We start from the raw sequence: 22,680 nt of genomic DNA on the forward strand, positions 1-22,680 counted from the left end.
AACGGAGAGGCTTTTCCTTAGCAATAATAAAAAAGTCTTGTCTAAAGTCACAGTAATTAAAACAGTGTGATGCTGGTGCAGGGGTGCATAGATCAATGGTACAAAATAGAGTTGAGAATTACAGACTCATTTATATTTGTGAATTTATTATATGCCAAAGATAGCATTTCAAATCCAGAGCTTCAAAATACATGAAGCAAAAACTGATAGGTCTGATAAAACTGGAAAGATAGATAAATCCATAATTAGAGTTGGAGATTTCAGCATTTGTTTCTTAGTAATTCATAGAAAATTAGACAGAAAACCACTAAGGATATAAAAGATTTGAATAACACTATCAACCAGCTTGGCCTAATTGATATTTATAGAACACTGCATCAGACTACAGCAGAACACATATTCTTTTCAAGTACACGTGGAACATTTACCAAGAAGACTATATTTTGGGTCATAAAATGTCTCAATATAATTCAAAAGAATGGAACTATATAAAGCATATTTATGTAAGTAACTGGAAATCAATAACATAGAGATATTTCAAAACTTCCAAAATATTTGGAAATTAAACAATGTACTTCTAAATAACCCATGGGTCAAGGAAAAAAATGACAAGAGAAGTTAGAAAATATTTTGAACTAAATGAGAATGAAAACACAATAAAACTTATGAGATGTAACGACAAAATTTGGGGGTAAAGTCATGCACTTGGTTTGGGCCATGCTGAATTTGTTATACCTATGGGACATCCAAATGGCTTTACAAGTTTGATGTTAAAAAAGATGTCTGAGCTGAAAACTCAGATCTAGATAACGTTTTCCTTGAAGATGATGTTTGAAGGCGTGAGAATGGCCGAGCCCCCAGAGAAAGTGAGAGGGAGGCCAAGGGCAAAGCCCTGGGGACACCACCATTCATTCCCACCTGATTGTGCTTCATGCCCAGCCTAAGACCTACCTCTTCCATGAAGCCTTCTAACCCTGCTCTCCCCGTCCTCTGACTCCTTCGGCAGTGCTCCTCAAACCCTGTGGTGAAGGACCCATTTTATTTACACGCAGATGGACCTGAACACAGCCCAGAGAGCCACCAGGTAGTTGCTGGGAAGTGTGGCGGGCTACGCAGAGGACAGCAGGCGTTGCTCACTTCCACCGTGGACGAGAGCAAGGAGCTCAGGATAGCGTCTAAAGAGGCTGGAGCAGTCTAGTTCTTACCTACTCTAAACACTGACCACCCCAGGCTCCTTTCCACACACTGAGGAGGAAGCTTAGAACCAAACTTGGGCAGAGCAGAGAGAATATGCAGGAAGAGAAGAGAAGGCCCCTATAAAAGTAAGAGGTACAGAGCCAGAAGACGTCAGAGCAGCTCAGTGAAGTGACAAGAGCCGTCTGGACAAGCCACCTAGAAGTTCAGGGAAACTAAATTCACGTAGAAATGAGCAATAGAAAAGAATCATAATCAAATCCCATACAAGCTACCATAAGAAAAAAAAGGCTAAGGAACTAAATGGCGTCCCTACAGACAACGAAGGCACATCAGAAAGATACACTTAAAAAACAGATCGGAAAACAATCCCCTACTATTATATTTCAAAATGAGTTTAAAAACATGAGGAAAATTACCTGACACACAGAAGATTATTAAAATTCAAAGTGGGATGACAAATCAAGGAATTAGAAACAAAAATTTTAGAAAAAAGACTAAACTAGGAAGAACACAATTAAATTCATTTGGTAACTGATACCTTACAAGACATAGAAAACTTAGGAGGAAGAATAATTTCAAAACAAAATGGAGAAAGAAAACAGGATTTGAGAGCATAACAAATATCAATGGTAGGCAAAGAAGACAGCATATAGATAATAGAAGTTTTAAAGAAAAAAAAACGAGTTCAGAACAAATTCAATATTTCTAGACAGATTTTGAATAACAATTCAAAGAAAATATTTCTGACATAAAACAACTTAAAATTCCATATTGAAATATCACAGTACATACTTGAGAATATCCAATGAGTATGACCAATACCAAGGAATTTTTTAGTAAAATTACTGAAGTTTGATGAAAAAGAAAAAAAAAATCCTCTGGTTATCTATGCAAAAAGAATATGAGGAAAAGAAAATTAGATTATTATCAGGTTTTTTTTGACAGTAATGCTTTATGACAAAAGAAAATGAAATAATATACCTAAGATTTCCAAAGGAAGATTTTATGAGCCAAGGATTTTATATCTAGCAAAACTGACCTCGATGTACAAAGGGTGCAAACTGATATCAACATGTAAGAGCTTGGAGAATATCGTTTCCACGAGCCCTTCCTCTGGACAGCTCAATAGATGCGGAAACAAATTCTAATCAAATTTGAAATCCATTCTGTATTTTATACAAGAATAGTCTTAGCAAGCTAGGAATAGAAAGGAATTACCTTGATCTGCTAGAGGATGTCTACGGCAACCTTACAACAGATGTGCATTTCATGGTAAAACACTATTTCTCTCCTACAAGTCAAGTGCTGTCTTGGACTTGTCTTCTGAAGAATGAATGGGAGTATTACTGGGGAAACTGAGTCCACCACACAGCCAGGATTGGAGATAATAACCCCAAGGAAATGACTAAATATCCCTTTATGGGAAAGAACATATCTTCCATACTGGTGACAATGTGGAAATTCTTTTTCAGACATGGAGAAGTGGATTTGGTTACTTGTACCCCATAGAGCACCTTTAAAATTCTCTATCAGTCTCCTTTCTGCTCGAAGTCACCACTGAGATGTCACTGATCGAAAACAGTCCTCATACAAATCAGGTGTATAGAAGGCTCTTCATAGGCCAAACAGAAATGAGTATGTTGACAGTTATTTCGTTCTCCAAGAAAATACATCTCTTTTAGCAGCAAACAGTACTCTCCTGGTATTGAAGTGCTTATTTACTGGGAATTCAGCCTGTATCAATGATGCAGAAAATGAAGAAGAACATTAAAGCCATTGGCAACAAAGGCGAAATCAAAGAGGCACGGCGCTCCAGGAGTGAGCATTACTGGCCTGCAAAACAAAGTGGTGTGCAGGGCCCTTGGTGACTGCCCAAGCTGGGCACGTTGGGCCCTACCCAGAATGTCTGGGCTGGCATACTTGTGGGAGCAGCTTATTCTTATGAGAGTTCTAGTGACCTCTTAGGGAAGATAATGACTGGGCCCCTGGCACCGACTGCTGCCTCCAGAGCTAAGTGGCACCCCACTTGCCATGACATTTGAGCACAATGGCCACCCCTGACTTCTCAGGTCAAGTTCTGTGGGGAGAATCGTCCAGGAGGTAAAGAGACTGCCAAGGCTCCTGACAGAGCCAAGGACCATGAATAAGGGATTTGTAAGGGAGGCCCAGTGTAGAGCAGGGTTGCCAGTATTTTTTCTGGATCTAGACCTTAAGGGACAGAATGTCAAGTTGAGGTCGGTAGACGGGATGATAAAGTATAAATGCAAGTCAAATAAAATAGTGTAAGCACGGTAAGGACAGATAGTCCAGGACAGCCTACTGCTGGGGTTCTTCAGGGTTTTGATGAGAAGCGGCGAGTAAGGTAACGAAACGTGTGCAGATTTGTGAAGCAGGTACATTTTTGTCACTTTCTCCCCTGGACTCTCGCAGTGGTTCGCCACTACTATGGCAAACGTAACATTACATAATTATTGATTTACGACTTTCCCATGAGCTCATCAAAGGCTCACCTGTGCTTTATTTTGTTGTGAGTCACTGCTACCTGTGCTGCTGCCTAAATAGAGGGTTCTCGGCAGATGTTAGCTGAATGGAGCATCAATGAACAGAGAAATTGTAATGGCCTCCCTGTCATAGGGTGTCAGTGTTCTGGAGTGTTATTCACGCTGTAGACACTGGTTTATGACACAAACACACAATCCTCAAATGCAACGCCAAGGCTTGGTGTGCAGAACCCAGTCCTACGAGAGGAGGGTCCCATGACGAGAGCAGTTTGGGAAACACTGTGTCCGACGGGCCCCTGTCGGAGTTCCAAAGTGCACATATTAGCATGCCAGCACTTGAGGGGCTGGACGGAGAAGTCACACGAAGAAAACGTCACTCTCGGCCTCTGGTATGAAATTATGAGGATAGGAACAAGGATGAGTGAATGAAGTGTCTGAAGAGCACGATGCAGAGATGAACTTGTTTGTTGTCCCTTTAGCTGGGCTACAGGAATTTCATTACATACAGCTGGTTAGAGTTCATCCTCCAACGGTTCTTCCAAGACGGCCTTATGAGTTCCATATTCCTCGATTTCTGGCATATTTGAAACGTCTTTATACTCACACACATGACATTTTGGCTGGACAAAATTCATGTATCATTCTTCCCTCACTGGGAAAGCTTTGTAGACATCGTTTCCCTTACTTTCTGTTAACATCGAACGTCGTCAGGGAGGAATCCATTGTGCTCAAACACAATTCTTATACAAATGGAGCCAGCCAAACATTTCATTGTTTCATTAAACTTGTTAACTTCCTAACCAGCAGGACGACAAAAGAGCTGGGTTGGAGGACATTAAGGAACAACAATTGTTTCCATAAGTACTATTGTCAACTCACTTTTAAACTACTTTTATTATCCTGTTATCTTTTCTTTTCGTGAGGGCCTCTCTCTCCTTTCGTTCTCACTGGGTGGGAGCCGTACTTTCCTCGCCTGCTTCCTCTTCATCTAGAGTCTGCGAGTGGCTTCCTTGGCTATTCCTTTGCTCTTTGGAGGGCAGCTCTTCCTTCTCTCTATCAGCTAATGCAGAGTCAGGGCCGAGGGGACGTTGCTTGCTGTCCCTGAACCTGTCCTCACCAACGCTGTCCTCTAGGGATGGCCCTGCTCCTCAGGTTCAAGTTCGTAGCTGTGGATGAGTGAAGGAATGCAAGTACCTGATTTTCACTGTGCATTTTCCTAGCGTTTCCGAGGAGCAGGCCACCACAATGCTCTTTTGATTTTGGAGACACTGCAGCCACAGGGCCAAAAATAAATAGCCTGAGTAATGTCACAGAGGGCCTTCCGGAGCCTGCCTTTTCTGTGGAATGAAAAGAGACACATTGAATTTTGTTCTGCAGTGCTGACGGGGTTGTTAAATAGATAACATTTGGCAGACAGATGGCACCTTTGGTCCCGTTCTCTCCAGGCATTTTTCAAGAGAAGCTGGTAGTGAAGGGTGTGCCACGCTGGGGTCACATTTGAACTCACGCTGCTGTTTGTCCAAGGCATTCCGGGAATCTACCAAGCTAATCCTTGGGACTTTTGGAATTCCCGCCTTGCTTAGCGGCTTCTGCTGATAACAGACAGACCAAAGATCTACTGGTTAAAAATCAAATAGGCCGTAGTGTGTGTCAACTATGTCTAGGTTACGGCTCTCTGTGTGTAGTTGCTCAAATGCTTCAAAGCCTCCTGTCCTGTCTGTCTCAGGGAGCTGGAGAAGGTGCCAGTGATGATAGACGGTGACATGAGACTCAGAGCCCTGCCCACCCTGCTCGCTCCCTGAGCACAATCTGAAACAAGAAAACAGGGGGACAGAGGGGAACAAAGACAGAAACGGTCCTTGAATCAAAATTGCAGCTCAGCAGCGCAAGGCCCCTTCACAACGCTGCTGCTGGGCTGAGACCCTTGTCACCTCTGGCACCGCCGGATCCGAGGGGCCCTCCCTAGAGGGTGTGGTCTGTGTTCGTGTTCCTCCCATGGTAGGAAGTGGGATGGTGGGCATTTTCTTAAGTAGAAGTGGCTGCTCCTCCTTTCACAAATATCAGTAAGAATCTGAGACCCCTACGGTGTAACTATTTTCTCTAGACCAGAATCATCCTGATCCACCTAGAACTGTGGTTCCCCAACCCCTCGGCCTCAGACCAGTACGAGCCTCCGGCCTGTAGGAACTGGGCCGCACAGCAGGAGGTGAGCGGTAGGCGAGCCAGCGAAGCTTCCTCTGCGTTTACAGCCGCTCCGCACTGCTCACATCGCCGCCTGAGCTCTGCCTCTTGCAGACCAGTCGCTGCCTCCCATCACGCCCAGATGGCACCACCTAGTTGGAAGAAAACAAGCTCAGGGCTCCCACTGATTCTTCATCGTGGTGAATTGTATAATTATTTCATCATATATTACAATGTAACAATAATAGAAATAAAGTGCACAATAAATGTAATGCACTTGAATCATCCTGAAACCATCCCCCTGCCTGCCCCCTCTTCCCCGGTCCGTGGAAAAATTGTCTTCCATGAAACCGGTCCCTGGTGCCCAAAAGGTTGGGAACCACTGAACACACACCGTTCTTGGAGTTTCAGACTGTGAGGAAGAGCCCGGGCCCTGCCTGGCTGTGGAGGAGGAAGGGTGTGGGCCACGGCGGGTCCTGGTTGCTGAGATCAGCTTTCATTTGTCTCTTTCCGTGTCATACGCTAACCTCTTTCTAACCCACAGTCCCCTCACACGGGAGCGACCAGCACCGGGCTGGGCGTAGAACAGGCAGATCTCTCAGAACTTCAGAACTGCCATTCTCTAATGATACATGTAGAGTTTCCTCTTACAAAAAAATCCAATCCCACTGGAAAAAAAAACCCACAGACCACAGCGTTACAAGTTGTTTGCTGGGTTGACAATTTCAATATTTACGTGTGATAATAACCTTGGTTCAAACATATTTCAAACTTTTTCACATTCATTTTGTCTTATCAGTACCTAATGTAAATTTTCTGGCCCCCAGAAACATTTGTTAAATAAGTAAGTACTATGAGAACAGGTAGCAGAATGAGCTCATTCTAACTCTAAATATTAGTTGCGTGCCTGTTCCTTGCATGACCCGTCAGAGAAAGCAGTGCCAACCACGCCAGGGCATGGGGTCTGTGCTCTCTACGAAACCAGGCAAGAGGGTCCCAGGATCACAGCGTCACACCAGACACTTCCCGCCCAGCGTCCCTCAGCTCACAACAACCTTCAAGAGATTCGTTGGCTCTTGTTTGGAGGGGAGAGCTCAAAGCCATGTGTAATTACAGCCCAGGAGGTCTGCTGCCCTAGAGGGCCAGAGCCGAGCCACCAGGGTCCTCTGGCTGTCCACCTGGCGCTCGGAGCCTGGGCTCTCCTGGGTTCTCCTGAGAAGGGGCTGGGGAGGGCTGTGTAGGCGTGTGGTGTGCGTGGGAATCGAAGTTCCCTTGATGGACTCATTTTCTGCCTCAAGCTGGAGCTGCAAACGAGCAGCTCTCCTGCTACGTTCTGTGTGCACCTGTCGTTTACCTGCCAGCATCACTTGCTGTGCAGGTGGCTTCTATGGCCCTACGCAGGCAGCGGGACCAGAAGCCTCACGCTGACTGGAAGCCTTAGCTGTCCTTGCCCTGCAAGGCTACTCACCCTCCGCCGTCAAGGGGGACCGGAGTTACGGCATCTTCCAAGGCAAGGGGCTCTGCCGGTGAGCTTTGAGAGGATGGGCTCCGCACCCGCGCTCTCGAAGAAGGGAGGAGTGAGGCTGTCTGCTCAGGCCTTACCTGGGCCCCTTATACTCACCTCTGAATGGTCTTCCTGCCAAGGCCCTGTCCCACCTTGTTCACCCCCCACCGCCTTGTGCACGCGCACAGGCACACAACAGACATTGGACACACCCTTCCCAGACAGCCTTTCTCCAAAGGACACCTGTAAGCGGGTGACTGCTCAGAAGCCTGGCATGGCCCCATGCAGCCAGGAGGCTCACGCCCAGCCCAGGCCAGGCCAGGCCGACTGGGAAGGCTTCTCCACTAGCCCGGCCTCTGCCTGCTGTGGAAAGCAGGGCGAGCCGGCCTTATGGCCAGGTGTGGGAGGGAGGAGCTAGCAAATAAAAAGGCTCCTTTGAGGTCCCTGGTTGGGCTGGTGACTGGCAGGCTCTGCTTACCATGGCCCAGGCTGCAAGGGGGGCAAGGCTATGGGGGCTTCCAGCTTATGAAGCCATTGTCCAGGCCAAAGAATCTCCAGGAACGAAAGCCTTGCTCTGAGACGTCGCAGTGGATCATGAACTTCACTCACTGGGTGACCAGGACACAGCAAGCCGTCAGCTCAAGAGACTTGGAGACAGCCACAGCACATGGGAACTGGGGACCCACAAAGAGGTGCCTCAACCTGGAGGGCCTCGGTGGCACCTGCCGGGCTGGAGCTGCGCCCCGGCCAGGCCTCCTCAGGGCCTTCGCGGGCCGAGCGCGCTGCTGGCGCTCAGCAGGTCGTAAATCCATGTCCCAGGAATGCCTTCAGCTGGGCCAACTCCACAGATGGAGGAATCCCCGCCCCAAACTTAACACGCCGTAAAACACAGCTGTTCGGGGAATGGGAACAACCGGGAGGGGTTTTGCCCCGGAAGCTCTGCTCCGGGAAAGGCTGGGAGGTGAGGTTTGGACTGTGATCCACCTACACAGCCAGTCAGCCTCCCCTGCAAGCCCCGAGCGCCACCTCTGCCTGTCCCCAGGCTTCTCCTGGACTGGCTGGCTGGCTGTTGTGGCCCAGGGCTAGCCGGACCCAAGACAGAAAAAGGCCATGGTTCCTGCTCCAGGGCCACCTTGGGTTCGTGACACACAGGCTCACTGTAAGTGAGTATAAATTTGCCCTGGAATTCAGTACCAAATCCTCCCGTTCCTTTCCGAGTCTGGCAGCACCTGAACCTGCCAGGCATGTGGAAGGCACTTCCTGCCCATGATCCCAGAGGTCCGATACCTGCTTCCGAGCCTCTGTGAACAGCGCACCCACCACGCCCCGTTCCCAAGGCAGAGCCTCCAGGCCCAGGGGTCGGTAGATGGTCTCTGGAGATGGCACCGCGGATTCCGCTCCCGCCTACACACAGGCACTGCTCCGCTTTCGAGGGGCGGAGTCCTGCCCTGCCCTGAATTGGGGCCGAATCTTGGACACGCCCTGGCCAACAAAATGAGGACACAGTGATGACTGTGAGCCAGTCCTGGGTCTGGTCCTTAAGAAGCCTGCCAGTCTCTGCTCCCTGGGGAGCCACCGCTGTAGGGCAGCGTGGGCCAGGCCAATGCTCAGCAGCCACGTGAAGAGAGACAGGCCACGTGGATGAGCACCCAGCTACGAAACAGTGACAGTATCCACTCACTGGGCCATATTAGGGCAAGGTTTGCTGAGCCCATGTGGATGGGCTGCTTCCCACAGAGCCGCACAGGTAGCAGCAGCTGACCAGTGCCCCCTCCCCTCCTGCCTTCCCCCAGTTATCTTGCTCATCGGATTTTAGAGAAGCTGTCTGTCTTTTATTCTGGCCGCCCCAGAGCTGAGAGGACAAACGTGGGTCAGTCACACTCGCCGCTGCAGGCTGAGTGGACTCAGCCTCACTCCCAGCGCGAGGAAGGAGAACACTGTGCGTTCAGCCGTGGGCGCCGATGCACCACTGCAAATCCAGGCCGACTCGTAGGGCACACGCCACATTGTGCGAGTCACCCTCTGACCCTTTATGGAAGCCTTTCCTTGGAGGGCTGTGTGCGCAGCATGTCCATGTCACAAATGTGGAGACGACAGCCTGCAATGCTGAAGACTTGCCCGAGGCGGCCGCGTGGAGCCCAGCCCGGGGTCTGTGTGTGCACATTCGCAGCCAGTTTAGGAGAAATCGCACTGGATATCAATTAAAGATGGCAAGAGAGATTTTATTCAAACTACTGTGGGAGGGGAAAGAGATTTCAGTACAGAGCTGAGCTCAGCTCTGCGTAGAGCAATGACAGCTGGGGGCTTATAGCCACAGTGCAGAGAGAGGGGGTCAGTAGGTGGAAAGTTACCAAGGGGAAGTTAATCAGATATCAAGGGTGGCGGGGAGGTCTCCATAAACCGAGCTCAGCAGGCCACGGCCAAGGCCTGGTGGAGACAAGGGCTGTATGGAGGGTAGGGTCGGGGGGACCATGGCTGGGCCGGCGGTTCACATTGGGACTTCATACCATGAAGACGGTTCCTCATGAACAATAGGGGGCAAGGCTATCTGTGTGGAGTGAGGAGGAGAGACAGTAATGACAGACTGGAGGAGAATGGAGAAGGTCAGAAGTAGTCATTGTGGAGGGCAGGAGAGCAAGTTGACAAGAAAATCATGATAGATTTTAAATGCAGAACATTTGAGATGGTTGAAAAAATGGAACCCATGCACCGTGACACGTCCACCTTGTCCACCATTTTCTCTCTTTCCTTCTGCCTTTCTAGCCTGATACATACATATGCATTCGCAGTCTCGCATATGTGGTTTTATACGTACGTGTACATGTGGATTAGATCGATACATTAGGTACTGTATGTGCGAGAGAGATTAGGAGTTGCAGCAGAGTGAGAAAGCAGAGGTGAGAAGCAGAGAGGCGTATTCAGGGAACGAAAGCTGATCAGCTTTAGCTTATGTCCCTGGGGTGACCAAAGAGAAGGAGCAGATGGGACATATTAGCTTCTCTGGGCAAAGGTCACCTTAATTGGAGGTTTGGGACAGGTGCACATTAGTGAAGTAAGTGACGGTCCCGCTGATGTGACCCGCAAGCTGTGGGAGGCCCTCCCCTCTCCGGCTTAAGCACAGCCCCGCAGTCTCCAGAAAGCACCCCTCTCAGGCTACACTGGTGTTTTCTAAAACCACAGTCCCAGGAGCCAAAAAAGGGACAAGTACATAAATTACAAAAAAAAAATAAAACATGCTTCAAACTCCCTTTTCCTCCCCTAAAGGCCCCTTGGTATCTAAAGCTCAGAGAAGGTTTGCAGTTCAGCAACTGTGACTTTGTTGAAGCCAGAGTCAGGCTTGTTTGTTCGGCACAATGTCTACGCCACCCAGGAAGCCTGCGTTCCCTGCAGGACATCATGTTTCCCAGAGGCTTCCGTTCCCATTTAAATATGTTGCCAGGGATTATGCACTGGCACGTTCACACACAGACGGGCCCCCGGAGGGGCCAGCACCATTCATTCCAAGAGCATCTCTGCACCCCCGGCTGCCCAGGTGAGCGAGGTAGGAAGCCCATGCCCTGACGGGAGCGGGGTATGGCACGGGCTGGCTGAGGGGTGCTGGCTGGAAGCGTAAACTGCTGCCAGGACACAGCTGGGGAGAGGGGTCCTGAGATGAGTTTCCAGGAAACTGCATTTTAGCGGGGCTTTTACGAAAGCTGGGTGTTTGGTAGGTGGAGATGAAGAGGGGAAGAAGGTGTTCCAGGTGGAAAAATGGCAGTCAACGCAGAAACAGGCAGGAGGGTGGGACTCCGGCCCCGCAGTCCGGGAGCCTGAGGTTGAAGACACAGACTTGGACTTGAGGTGTCAGAGGTGTCAAGTTGGCGTAAGATGCGGGACGGGAACGCGGCCGGCAAAGCAGTGGCTCTCAGACTCCCTTTCCTACACACACCTGGCCTGCGCACACGCGTGTCACTGCCTGCGGTGCCCATTCTCACCGGGGGCAGGGCAAAGCGAGGTGGGAGTGGAGCATGTGCTTTTTGGAAAAGCCTCTTCACTGACTGTGGTAGCCTCCACATTAATTGTGTCTTTAACTTTCTGTATTCTGATGCTTTGATAGGTTGGGGCCTTGCTGCCCCTCCCAGGGCTAGCCAGTTCCTGGGGAGAGTAAACAACTGGCCCAAGAGTGTGATTTTCAAACACAAACCAACCAATCCAGAGCTCACAGCCCAGCTGTGGGACGCTCACACTCATGACCACTATTCACCTGCCCTGATCACCCAGAGCCGGTACCAGACAACCGTGGGAGCCCCTGTGCCCCAGGGCCCTCGCAGTTATTCAAACCAGTCAGCCCTAAGCCGCTTCCCTTGCCTTGCCCACTCCTTCCCACGACAATCACAATAAAGGCACTTGCCTATAGTTCCCCATTCCCCTCTGACCCCGACAGACCCGGTGCTTCCCTGTGTGGCCCAGCACGGTGCCCCATGCCTCTTGTTTCTAGAGATCACAACAGTCATTTCTACGCCTTTATGTCTGATCATACCTGATTAGAACAAATGACAAATACCCTTACAACAATCACCAAGGGTAGGGTGACTAGGACAATCCCTTTGCCACCTTTTCTCCTACGTAATTATCAATGACACCCTTTCCCTTCTCAGAAATGTCCCAGTTTGAAAAGCTACAAGACATTGGTCTGGGCAAACATTTCTTGAGTAAGACCTCAAAAGCACAGGCGAGCAAAGCAAAAACGGGCAAAGCGGATCACATTAAGCTAAAAAACTTCTTCACAGCAAAGGAAACAATTAGAGAGTGAACCTACAGACTGGGAGAAAATATTTGTGAACTATGCATCTAATGAGGGATTAATAACCAGAAAAATGTAAGGAACGCAAACAACTCAATAGCAAAAAAATCAAATAATCTGATTTAAAAATGGGCAAAAGTTCTGAATAGACATTTCTCAAAAGAATACATACAAATGGCCAAAAAGTATATGGAAAAATGCTCAACATCACTGGTCACCAGAGAAATGAAAATCAAAACCACAACGAGCTACCATCTCCTCCCAGTGAAATGGCTTGTGTCAAAAGGCAGTAACGTGCTGGTGAGGACGTGTGGGAGGAGGAGCCCTCGCATCTTACATGCTGGTGGGAATGTAAACTAGCACAGCTGTTGTGCAAACTGTATAGAGTTTCCTCAAAAAATTAAAAATTGAAGTTCCATATAATCCAGCAATCCCACTGCTGGGTATGCACATCCCAAAGAAAGGAAATCAGGCTCTTTTCAGCCAGCACCAAGCGATGGGCATCTCTCGGGACAATTGGCACAAGCGCCGCAAGACCAGGGGCAAGAGAAAAGCCCTATCACAAGAAGCGGAAGTATGAGCTGGGGTGCCCCGCTGCCAACACAAAGATTGGCCCCCGCCGCATACACACAGTCTGTGTGTGGGGAGGTAACAAGAAATACCGTGCCCTGAGGCTGGACGTGGGGAACTTCTCCTGGGGCTCAGAGTGTTGTACTCGGAAGACAAGGATCATTGATGTTGTCTACAACGTGTCCAATAACGAGCTGGTCCGCACCAAGACCTTGGTGAAGAACTGCATCGTGCTTACTGACAGCACGCCGTACCGACAGTGGTACGAATCCCACTATGCACTGCCCCTGGGCCGCAAGAAAGGGGCCAAGCTGACTCCTGAGGAAGAAGAAATTTTAAACAAAAAACGATCCAAAAAAATTCAGAAGAAATACGACGAAAGGAAAAAGAATGCCAAAATCAGCGGTCTTCTGGAGGAGCAGTTTCAGGAGGGCAAGCTTCTCGCATGCATTGTGTCCCGACCGGGCCCGTGTGGCCGAGCAGATGGCTACGTGCTAGAGGGCAAGGAGCTGGAGTTCTACCTGAGGAAAATCAAGGCCCGGAAAAGCAAATAATTCCTCCTCTCTCCTGTCTTAGTTCATGTAATAAAGGTGTGTATTGTTCTAAAAAAAAAAAAAAAAAAAAGGAAATCAGGATATTGAGGAGATGTCTGCACCCCATGTTTATCACAGCACTATTCACAATAGCCAAAATATGGAATCAACCTAAGTGCCCATCAGTGGATGAACTGACGATGAAAACGTGGTGTATATGCACAATGGAATACCATTCAGCCTTTAGAAAGAAGGAAGTCCTGCCATTTGCAACAACATGGATGAACCTAGAAGACATTATGCTAAGTGAAATAAGCCAGTTACAGAAGGACAAATGCTGCCCGATTCTATTAATATGTGGTGTCTGAAGTTGTCAGACTCATAGAAACAGAAAGTAGAATGATGGTTGCCAGGGGCTGGGGGGAGGGGAAATGGGGAATTGTTTTTCAATGGGAACAAAGTTTCTGTTATGCAAGATGAATAAATTCTGGAGATCTGCTGTACAGCATAGTACCTATAGTTAGCAGTATGATATTGTGCATGTTAGAATATGTTAACAGGATAGAGCTCATGTTAAGTGTTCTTACACACTAAAAAGTGACCCACAAAAGAACACAGGGAAATTTTGCAGGTGTGACGTTTGGCACCTTGGCTGTAGTGATGGCATCACAGGTGTGTGCCTATGTCCAGACTCATCAAAGTGTATGCATTAAATGTGTGCAATTTCCTGTATATCAATTAAATCTCAATAAAGCTAAAAAGTTAAAAATTTAAAAAGAAGCTATAGGACAGAAGAATGGAAGAATGTCAAGAAGGAATCAGGAAGGCGGGGAAAGGGGTCCAGAGTCCAGGGAAAAGTTTGTCTTGAAGAGAGGAAGGATATTTCTCAGAAAATGACACACTGGGGGAAGATAGAGACGTTCCAGGGAGAAGGGGAGAGTAGGTGAGAATGTCATTATCGGATGAAATTCTCAATAAATTATAAAGAGCATTCATCCGCTATGAGTTCAGGAAGTGGGGGTGGCTTTGTGGGCTTGGGAAGGGGAGGAAGATTGGGAACAGCTGCTGGGGGATCTGCGGGGGAGCCAGCAAGGGATGAAGAACCGGGCCGCGCAGCCACCTGGGGCCGGGCAGGCGGACCGGCTTGTCCGGGAGCCAGGGCTCACAGCTGCACAGCTTCCCCCGGTGCCGCACCAGCCAGGAGCAGGGAGGGAGGCTGGTGGTGGCTCATCCAGGCTTGGTGAAATGACAGGGTGGCAATAGACGAATGTCAGGAGGGCTGTGTGTGAGGACAGAGTTGAAATGGTTTCAGGAGGGACTTGCAGGATGAGAAAATGGGATGATCTTTGTGAGGATACGAAGCAGGAGAACAAGGCCTGGGGGAGGCAGAAGGGCAGTGGCAGAGGGCGTGGCGATGGAGCTGGTGTGATCTTGAGGGACGAGGAAACCCAAGGTGAGGCTGTGTCTGTGTGGCGGAGACAGTGGAGGCTGAGGCCACCAGAGGGCCTGGGAGGCAGAGTTCCAGAAAAGTTGCCAGCGTGGAGGCCAGTGTCCTATCCTCACCCCATCCTGGAGACTGATGGACGGGGACAGAGTGACGAAGGGTGCCGTGGTCGGGGCACCTGTCCTCTAAGGAAGCAGGGAGCTTCAGCAGTGCAGAGCATGGCGGGGAAGGGGCTGCTGTTGGGGGTGGCATTATTTCCCTATGGTGTCCATGTGGAGTGGACACAGGTAACACGGTGGGACTGCAGCAAGGGAGGGGGTCTCAAAGTGGCAGGTAACGGTTTTCTTTATGAGCGTCCCAGGTGTTTGCGCCAAGTCACAGAATAATGTGCGTGGTAGGATAAGGTAAATGTGAGTAATGGGCCAGTTATGAATGAAGTAATTGGTATTCTTAGGTGAGGCGATGGAAGGGTGGCGGAATCTGAGAATGGGAAGATCTAACATGATGGGAAAAGGTGTTGAGAGTTCGGGTGGACACTGATGTCGTCAAGAGTGGTGGCTGGGGCAGAGAGGGCGGGAGTACATCATCAGGTGCCATGGTTTCAAGACAGAAGGGGAAGGGCGAGGTTGCTGGCTGCCTCTGCAGCTCTCATCCAAGTGAAGATGTCGAGAGGTCAGGTATGAGTCTGGAGCTTGGGGAAAGAGCAAAGGTAGAAATATAAATTCTGGCTGGTAAAAGCCATGAGGCTAAATAGGATCCTAGGGGTAGTGGAGCTAGAAAAAAGAAGAGTTAAAAACAGAGAACTTATAATTTAACATTGGGAAGATGAGAAGCTCTGGCAAAGAAGACAGAGCTGCCTATGACGTGGCAGGAAAACCAGGAGGACAGCTCCAGGCCCGGGAAGGGGGAGGACAGCAGCACGGTCGCCTCTGGGAAGCAGAGGAAGATGGAGGCCAGGAACCGACCACTGGGAATGAAAAATGGACTGGAAGAAAAAGAACAGAAGCTTAGGTCATTGAAAGACTACGTGAAACATCTACTATTCATGTTATCAGAGTTTTAAAACAAGGAGAAAGAAGGCAGGGCTGAGAAAGTATGGCAAGGAATAATGGCTGAAACTTTCCCAAGTATGGAAAGAGGCATAAACATAGAGACTCAAGAAGCTGAACAAATCTCAAGCAGGAAAAACACAAAGAAATCTGAAATGTGTGAGCCACATATCTGACAGCAGATTAGTATCTTAGGATATATAAAGATGTCGATATCCACCATGAAAAATAAACTGGTCAGATAGGGGGCAAGAGACTGGCAAGACGCCGCACGAGGAGGATACGTGGATGGCACATTAGCATCGAAGAGGTTTCAACCCCACCAGCCACCAGGCAGTGCAAGCTAGTGCCACAGTGAAGCACCTCGCCCCCCTTCAGAACAGCCGAAATGGAACATACTGGTACCAGACGTGAGCAAGGCGGCGAGCTGGTCTCTCACACATTGCTGGTACGCGTGTTCAGCAGCTCTGGAAGACGGTTCGGTAGCTTCTCACACAACTAAGCGTGCTCTTACCGCACGCCCCGCAGCCGCACCCCTGCCGCTCATCCCAGGGCAATGAAATCTCCTGTCCGTAGGAAAGCTGTGTGTGATCGTTCATGGCGGTTTTATCTGTAATAGCCCAAAACAGGGGACAACCAAAATGTCATACGATAGGGGCGTGGTTGAACAAACCGTGGAGCACCCGTGCCGTCGAATATTACTTAGCAGGGCAAAGGACGGACTATGGATCCACGCCACAGCCTGGACAGGTGGGAAGGGCAGGGTGCTCAGTGAAAACAAGCCAGTTCGAACGCTCACGTGCCGCATGATTTCATTTTTATAACATTCTCTGAATGACAGTATCATAGAGATGGAGAACAAATTAGTGGTCCCCAGGGCGTAGGGATGGTGGGGGTGGGTGTGTCTATAAAACACAAGGGAGAGCTTGGTGGAACAGCTCTGTATCTGGATTGTGACGGTGGTTACATAAATCTACACAAGTGACAAAATGGCATGGAACCACATGTCCTCGCAATGTGCCAATGTCCGACTGCCGGTTTCCATACTGAACTATGGCCGTGTCAGGCAAGACCAGTGGAGGAAGCTGGGTGAAGGTTACATGGGACTCTTGGTACTATTTGCAACGGTTCGTGAATCTACAGTTCTTTCAAAACAAAGAGGACAATGAGTAAAGCAAAAAGGATAAAAGTGCAAGAAGGAAAAGGTGACTTTCAAAGGAATGACAGTGACAACAGACTTCCTGCCAGGAGCGAGTGAGTGACAACTTCAAAATGCTGACGGAAAATGATCACTGCTTGACTTTCACATCAGCTAAGCTGCAAACAAGAGTGGGAATATAAAGATATTAATACAACGAAGACTACGGGTTACTTCCCTCTGACCTCCAGTGACAGCGCCGTGACCCAGACCCGCGCCGGCCGTCCTCGCTTTGCGCCCTGGCGTGGACCGTGCAGTAACTGCGCAGGCCGAACTCAGGCGACGCAATTTTCATCAATGGGACAAATTGCAATTTCTCGGTGACCTTCGAAAATCGTCTCAAGGTATTAAATACTCTGTTACTGTTGATTTTAAATATAGAAGAGGATGAAAATATAGTAAAAGTAATGCACATTTAGTACGCTGTAATCTGAAATAAGGGAAACCTGGAGAACAGAAGTACCGTAGTTTTATTTCTTCGTAAAGAAACGTGGGCAGAGCAGTTGGAAGCGCACTTGCCTGTTCAACGCACCATCACTTTTCATTTCTTTGCCACATCTTTTATCTTTTCTTAGGCGATTCCCTTTTTTACAAAATTCCATTTTGTAAGCTGTGGCCGGGAGACGAGCAGGCAGTGCGCCTGCGCACCGCGGGGGGGCGCGTGAACCGAGTGGCCGATGCGCACGCGCAGCCGATCGCTGGCGGGCTCGGGGAACAGCCTAAATCTCTGGTCGTGGTTTGTGACCTGAAGAGCGAGCAGTGAATGGTGTAGTTTTTGCAGTTGTTCTCGTTACCATGTCGCGGTGACTGGAATCCGACCGGGTAGTTGGGGGACTGGTGTCACTTAATGAGACGGTGGTCACTACAATTCGTCCGTGTCGGAGCCTGCGCTTGCACGGGGACAACACCGGCTGCAGAGCAGGGAGCCAAGGTGCGCGTGGATTCTGGAGCACGCGTCACGCACTAGAATTAACTTCTGATTGGGGGAATTAAAAGTCATGTTTCATACCTGAGGATACGAGGTAAAACTAACTTCAGATAAAAACAGCAAACTGAGGGGAAGAGCGATTGGGGATTAAAGTCTGGCAAGGTCCCTGTTGTCCTTGAGAGAGGGACAGCGGCAATGGATGATTTAGGTATTGTCAGAGGAAAAGGCTGAGTCCAGGATGTAGGTTGGAAAGGTGAGGGAGCTGACTACAAGAACAGAAAAATAATGTGTGAGTTCAAAACTGTAAGAGAAGCAAAAATTCACTAGGCCGGAAAAAAAAAAAAGAAAAGAAAAGCAAGGAAAATAGTGGGAAATGATGGAAAATAGAAGCCATAAAATAACTAAGGTAGAAATGTGAGTAATCAACAAAAAAGTAAACAAATCCACTTGTCTACTAAAAGACAGATGTCATCAGATTCAAATTTTAAGAATCCATCTACGATATATGCTGCTAACCAGTGACACAACTAAAACAAAACTGCACAGAAAAATCAGGGGTAGAAAAAACATACCAGGAAAACACAAACCAAAATAATGACCATAAAGCAATATTAATAGGAGATAAAACAGAATTTAAGGCAAAGGCATTCTAGGAGTAATGCAGGCTGATACATCGTCTTAGAAAGAACAGCCTGCAATTATGAGCTGTATGCACTTGACAATGTAGTTCTAGAATATCAAAAACAGTACTGTCTCAACACACATAAAGAAAAAATGACAATCTTAAGACATTGCAAAACTATCACCATAAGGGGAGTTTTCATTTACTTCTATATAAGCTAAAAATACACACAGGTAAGACAATCAGTAAGGACACAGAGAATCATCTTCAACCCCGCAGTTGTCAGATCGGTTTTCTCAATAGTCTGCTGTATATCTAGGCTGGAGGGTCCTGCTGAAGGGGACAGGTTCAGTGGTGATAGAAGACAAAACCATTGTCCTTATGAACCAAAAAGTAACTGCGGAGACATGAAGTAACTCGAAGACTCTGGGTTTGCATTTGAAGTCCTGTATTCTGTGCTGAGGGCTCTGAGCCTCAGGATTCTCCTGTGAAGTGTGGGAACTGCGGTGTCGCCTGCCTCCCCAAGTGTGGCCAGGAACTGGGGAGAGGAGCGGGGTTGCAGGGCTCGGGCACGGGAAGCCCCATCCGTACACCGGTGTGCGGGGCTGCTCTGAGAGCGTGGCTGGGTTGGGGAGTGAGACAGGAGCCGGGGAGGCACAGAGCAGATTGCTGCATGGGGTGTCTGGACTGGTCCTTCAGGAGACAGTCTGCTGGGAACAGACAGGGCTATTGTTGTCCTGGAAATGAGGGAATTGGGAGAGTCAAGGTCGTCAGAGTCCAGCTAATTAGGGCTGGGCTTAGTCACCCTAACAGGAAGTCTGGGAGCCTGATAATTGGAGCCTGTCCCCTGGACCTGTAGGCTCAGCCCGCCCACGATGGCTCTGCCAGGCAGTGGCGCCCAGTGGGTGGACGCTAAGGCGTTCCATTCTGGACCCAAACCCAGCCCCTCTGACGGGTGAAACCTCTTCCTCCCAAGGGCCAGCCCAGGGGCCCTGGCCAAGGTTGCAGACCCACCCAGCCATTGCTTGAAGGCCTACACATCACCCCATTTATGAAATCTACAAAAAAGGAAGGATACTTTTGGAGAAGGAAGAATCTGGAAACGAAAAGAATGGGGTTCTATTAATTTTGTTATTACTGTGTGACAAATTACAAAGTTAGCTACTTAGAACAACACCCATTTGTCCTCTCACAGTTCTGTGGGTCAGAGGCCTCGGCGGGCTCAGCCGGGTCATCTGCCTAGGCTCCCGCAGGCTGGAATCGAAGTACACTAGGCCGTGCTCTCATCTGGGGCTCTGGGGACGAACCTGCTTCCAAGCTTGTTCAGGTTGTGAGCAGAGTTCAGGTCCTTGTAATTGTTGGAATGAGGTCCCCATTTTGGCCAACACCTGGGGACCACTCCAGTCCTAGAGGCTGCTTCCAGGCCCTGGCCACATGGCCCCTCCATCTCAGGAAAGAACACCCCTAGTGGCCAAGCCCCTCACACTGCAAATCCCCTGACTACCTTGTCTCCCACTGCAAGAGAAAATGCCGTTTTTAAAGGTCTCCTGTGATTAGGTTAGGCCCGCCTGGAAAAATCTCCTTAATCTTAAGGTCAACTGATCAGTAACCTTAATAACATTTGCAAAATCCTTTTGCCAAATCAGTAATATGATCGTCAGAGTGATAGCTTATCATAGTCACAAGTTTTACTCAAGGGAAGAAGATTATACAAGGACAAGGGGCATTAGGGGTCGTCCGAGAATTCTACCCTGCCACAGGGCTGGAGGATGACGTGCAGTGAGGACATGCCTGGCAGGAGTTTCCTGGCGGGGGCTGGCCCTGGTGAGATGGAGCGTTCAATTTAAGGGTCTTTTCAGGGCTTCTGTGTCTCCCTAGTAAGCTCCCCAGACTAATGCAGTGACAGTGAGGGCGGCAGCCGTGGCTGGGAATAAGAAAGAGCATGGACTTTGATGTCAGCTGAGCTGTGTTGACCCTTCTCGCTGTATCGGTTACTTAAAATCACCCCCAAACCTAGCAGTTTACAAAATGATATTTATTTAGCTCATGAAATGGGAGTGTGGGTAGGGCTTAGTGGAGATGGCTGGTCTCTGCTCCATGTGGTGTCAGCCAGGCAGCTGGACGGGGTCGGGGGCTGGAGGGCCCACTTGGAGGGGCACAGTGCGTGGCTGGCAGCAGGGAGCTTAGCTGGGGCTGAGGGCTGGGGCCTCTGCAAGGGCCACGAAGGCTTCCTTGGAGAAGGGTTGTTCAGTTCCAAGAACAGCATCCCAAGAGATGGGAGTAGAAGCTGTCAATTTCTTATAGCCTGAGCCCACAAACTGGCCCAGCATCATGTCTGCTGTGTCCTAAGCAGCCACCGAGCCCAGACTCGAGGAGAGAGGGCATGAACCCCATTCTCAGTGGAAGGAGAGTCACAGAAGCCTAGGGTGATGTTTAAGAACTGCCGCCCTTGCTATGTGACCTTGCCAAAGACTCTGAACCTTAGCGTTTTACTTTCCTCGTTTAGAAAGGAGGAAGAACACTTTCCCAGGGGTGTTGTAGGGTAGATCACCCAACACAAAACTTGTGGAACCCCAGTCTTAGAGCCTGGCATGTGGAGGGGTCTCAGAGGTGAATTCTCTGCACTTTTGCAGAGCCAGGGGCCAACGCACCTGACCTGAGCGACAGCAGAGGGACTTGGCCAGGCTCCCCTGGAGAAAGAACCAACAGCACGGCTCTGAAGCTGCTCCCAGCACCTGTCCTGGAGAGTCGGGGTCCTGGGCCTACTCAGGGGACTGCAGCTCAGGAAGCAGCAGGGGAGGGAGCTGGGAGACTGCCTCCCATCCTTCAGCCAGGGACAGGAGATTTGGGGGTTGCCTGGAGCAAAGCCAGGGAAGTAGGGGCTGGCCAGGTGTGTCCCCCCACAGATGTGGGTGATGGCCGGGTGCCTCCTCCTGGGCTCGCCATGGCAAAGGCGGACGTCAGATTTCCACTGGGGCTGTCAGTGTGTGGTCTGGAGAGCACCCAGCAGGCTGTCTGAGTGCGGGTGCCCAGGCCCATTCCCGCCGGTGAGGCCAGAGATGAAGGCGCTCCCGTAGCGGGGAGCGCTGGGCACTCCCTGGCCCAGTGTGGGTGGAGGGGGCCCAAGCTGATGTGTCCGATCTGCTCTGCACGCTGCTGCTGGGGCCCTGGTTCTCCAGCCGCCGGGCCGGTGAGGGGTGGGCTCTCCACCAGCCTCCAGCCTGGGAACAGAGCCTGGCCTGGGGTCTGCCATCACCCCGGGCTGTTTGGGTGCGCGGCATCCATGCCTGCCTCTCAGTGTGGAAAGGAAAAAGGGAACTGTTGTTGCTTCTTTGGTGTGAAGCACTGTGGTAAGCATGACCTATGACCCACGCCCTGTTTTAGAGCAGGGAGACGGGGCTCAGAAAGGCAAAGGAAAGGCCCAACGCTGGCTGGGGCTGCCGCCATCTCCAGGGGAGGGTCCGCGTCCAAGCTCACTCTAGCGGTTGCTGGCGAGGTCCGCTCACCTGCTGCCTGTTGGCTGAGGCCTGTCCCAGTTCTCTGCGCGTGGGCTCTCCAGGCCGCAGCACGCAGCGGGCTCCCATCAGAGCACGAAAGCAGGAGAGGGCACGCCAGCGCCGGCCAGAGCCTTTCGCGCAAGCTCACCTTGGAAGTGGTATCCTGTGACTTTTGCCGTAAAAACGAGGCACTAGGAGCAGCCCAGGGCCAAGGTGTGGGGTCCGCGAGAGTGTGGGTATCAGGAGGGGGCATGCCCAGGCTCCAGGCGCAGAGCTGCGACGCGCCCTGTCTCTCTCCGAGTGTGGTGTCTGTGCCGCACACCCCACACGCCCCGTCACACATCGCATACATGCATGCACCCACACACTTACACACACATGCACACATGTGCACACACATTCACACAGCACACACACAGTGCACACACACTACAATGCATACCACATACACACATGCACATACACATGCACACACACATGAGCACACAAACACACCACACACACCTGCACACACGTACCCATAAACACACAAACATACCACACTCACACACATGCACACATACACCCATACACACACCCCTCACATACTACACACAACATACACATATGTACACAAGTCTCACATATACACATAAACACACAACCACACCACATTCACACCAAACACACCATA

General features: G+C 49.7%; 1 pseudogene across 1 annotated transcript; it reads left to right on the forward strand.

Moving 5' to 3' along the window:
* The first annotated feature begins 12,620 nt into the window (after positions 1-12,620).
* On the forward strand, positions 12,621-13,339 carry LOC105815992 (annotated as a pseudogene). The gene has a single exon (XR_001137773.1). The product of XR_001137773.1 is annotated as a 40S ribosomal protein S8 pseudogene (transcript).
* Positions 13,340-22,680: the final 9,341 nt, after the last annotated feature.

The sequence above is a fragment of the Propithecus coquereli genome, unplaced genomic scaffold (assembly GCF_000956105.1).
Source record: "Propithecus coquereli isolate 6110/MARCELLA unplaced genomic scaffold, Pcoq_1.0 Scaffold351, whole genome shotgun sequence".
Lineage (NCBI taxonomy): Eukaryota > Metazoa > Chordata > Mammalia > Primates > Indriidae > Propithecus > Propithecus coquereli.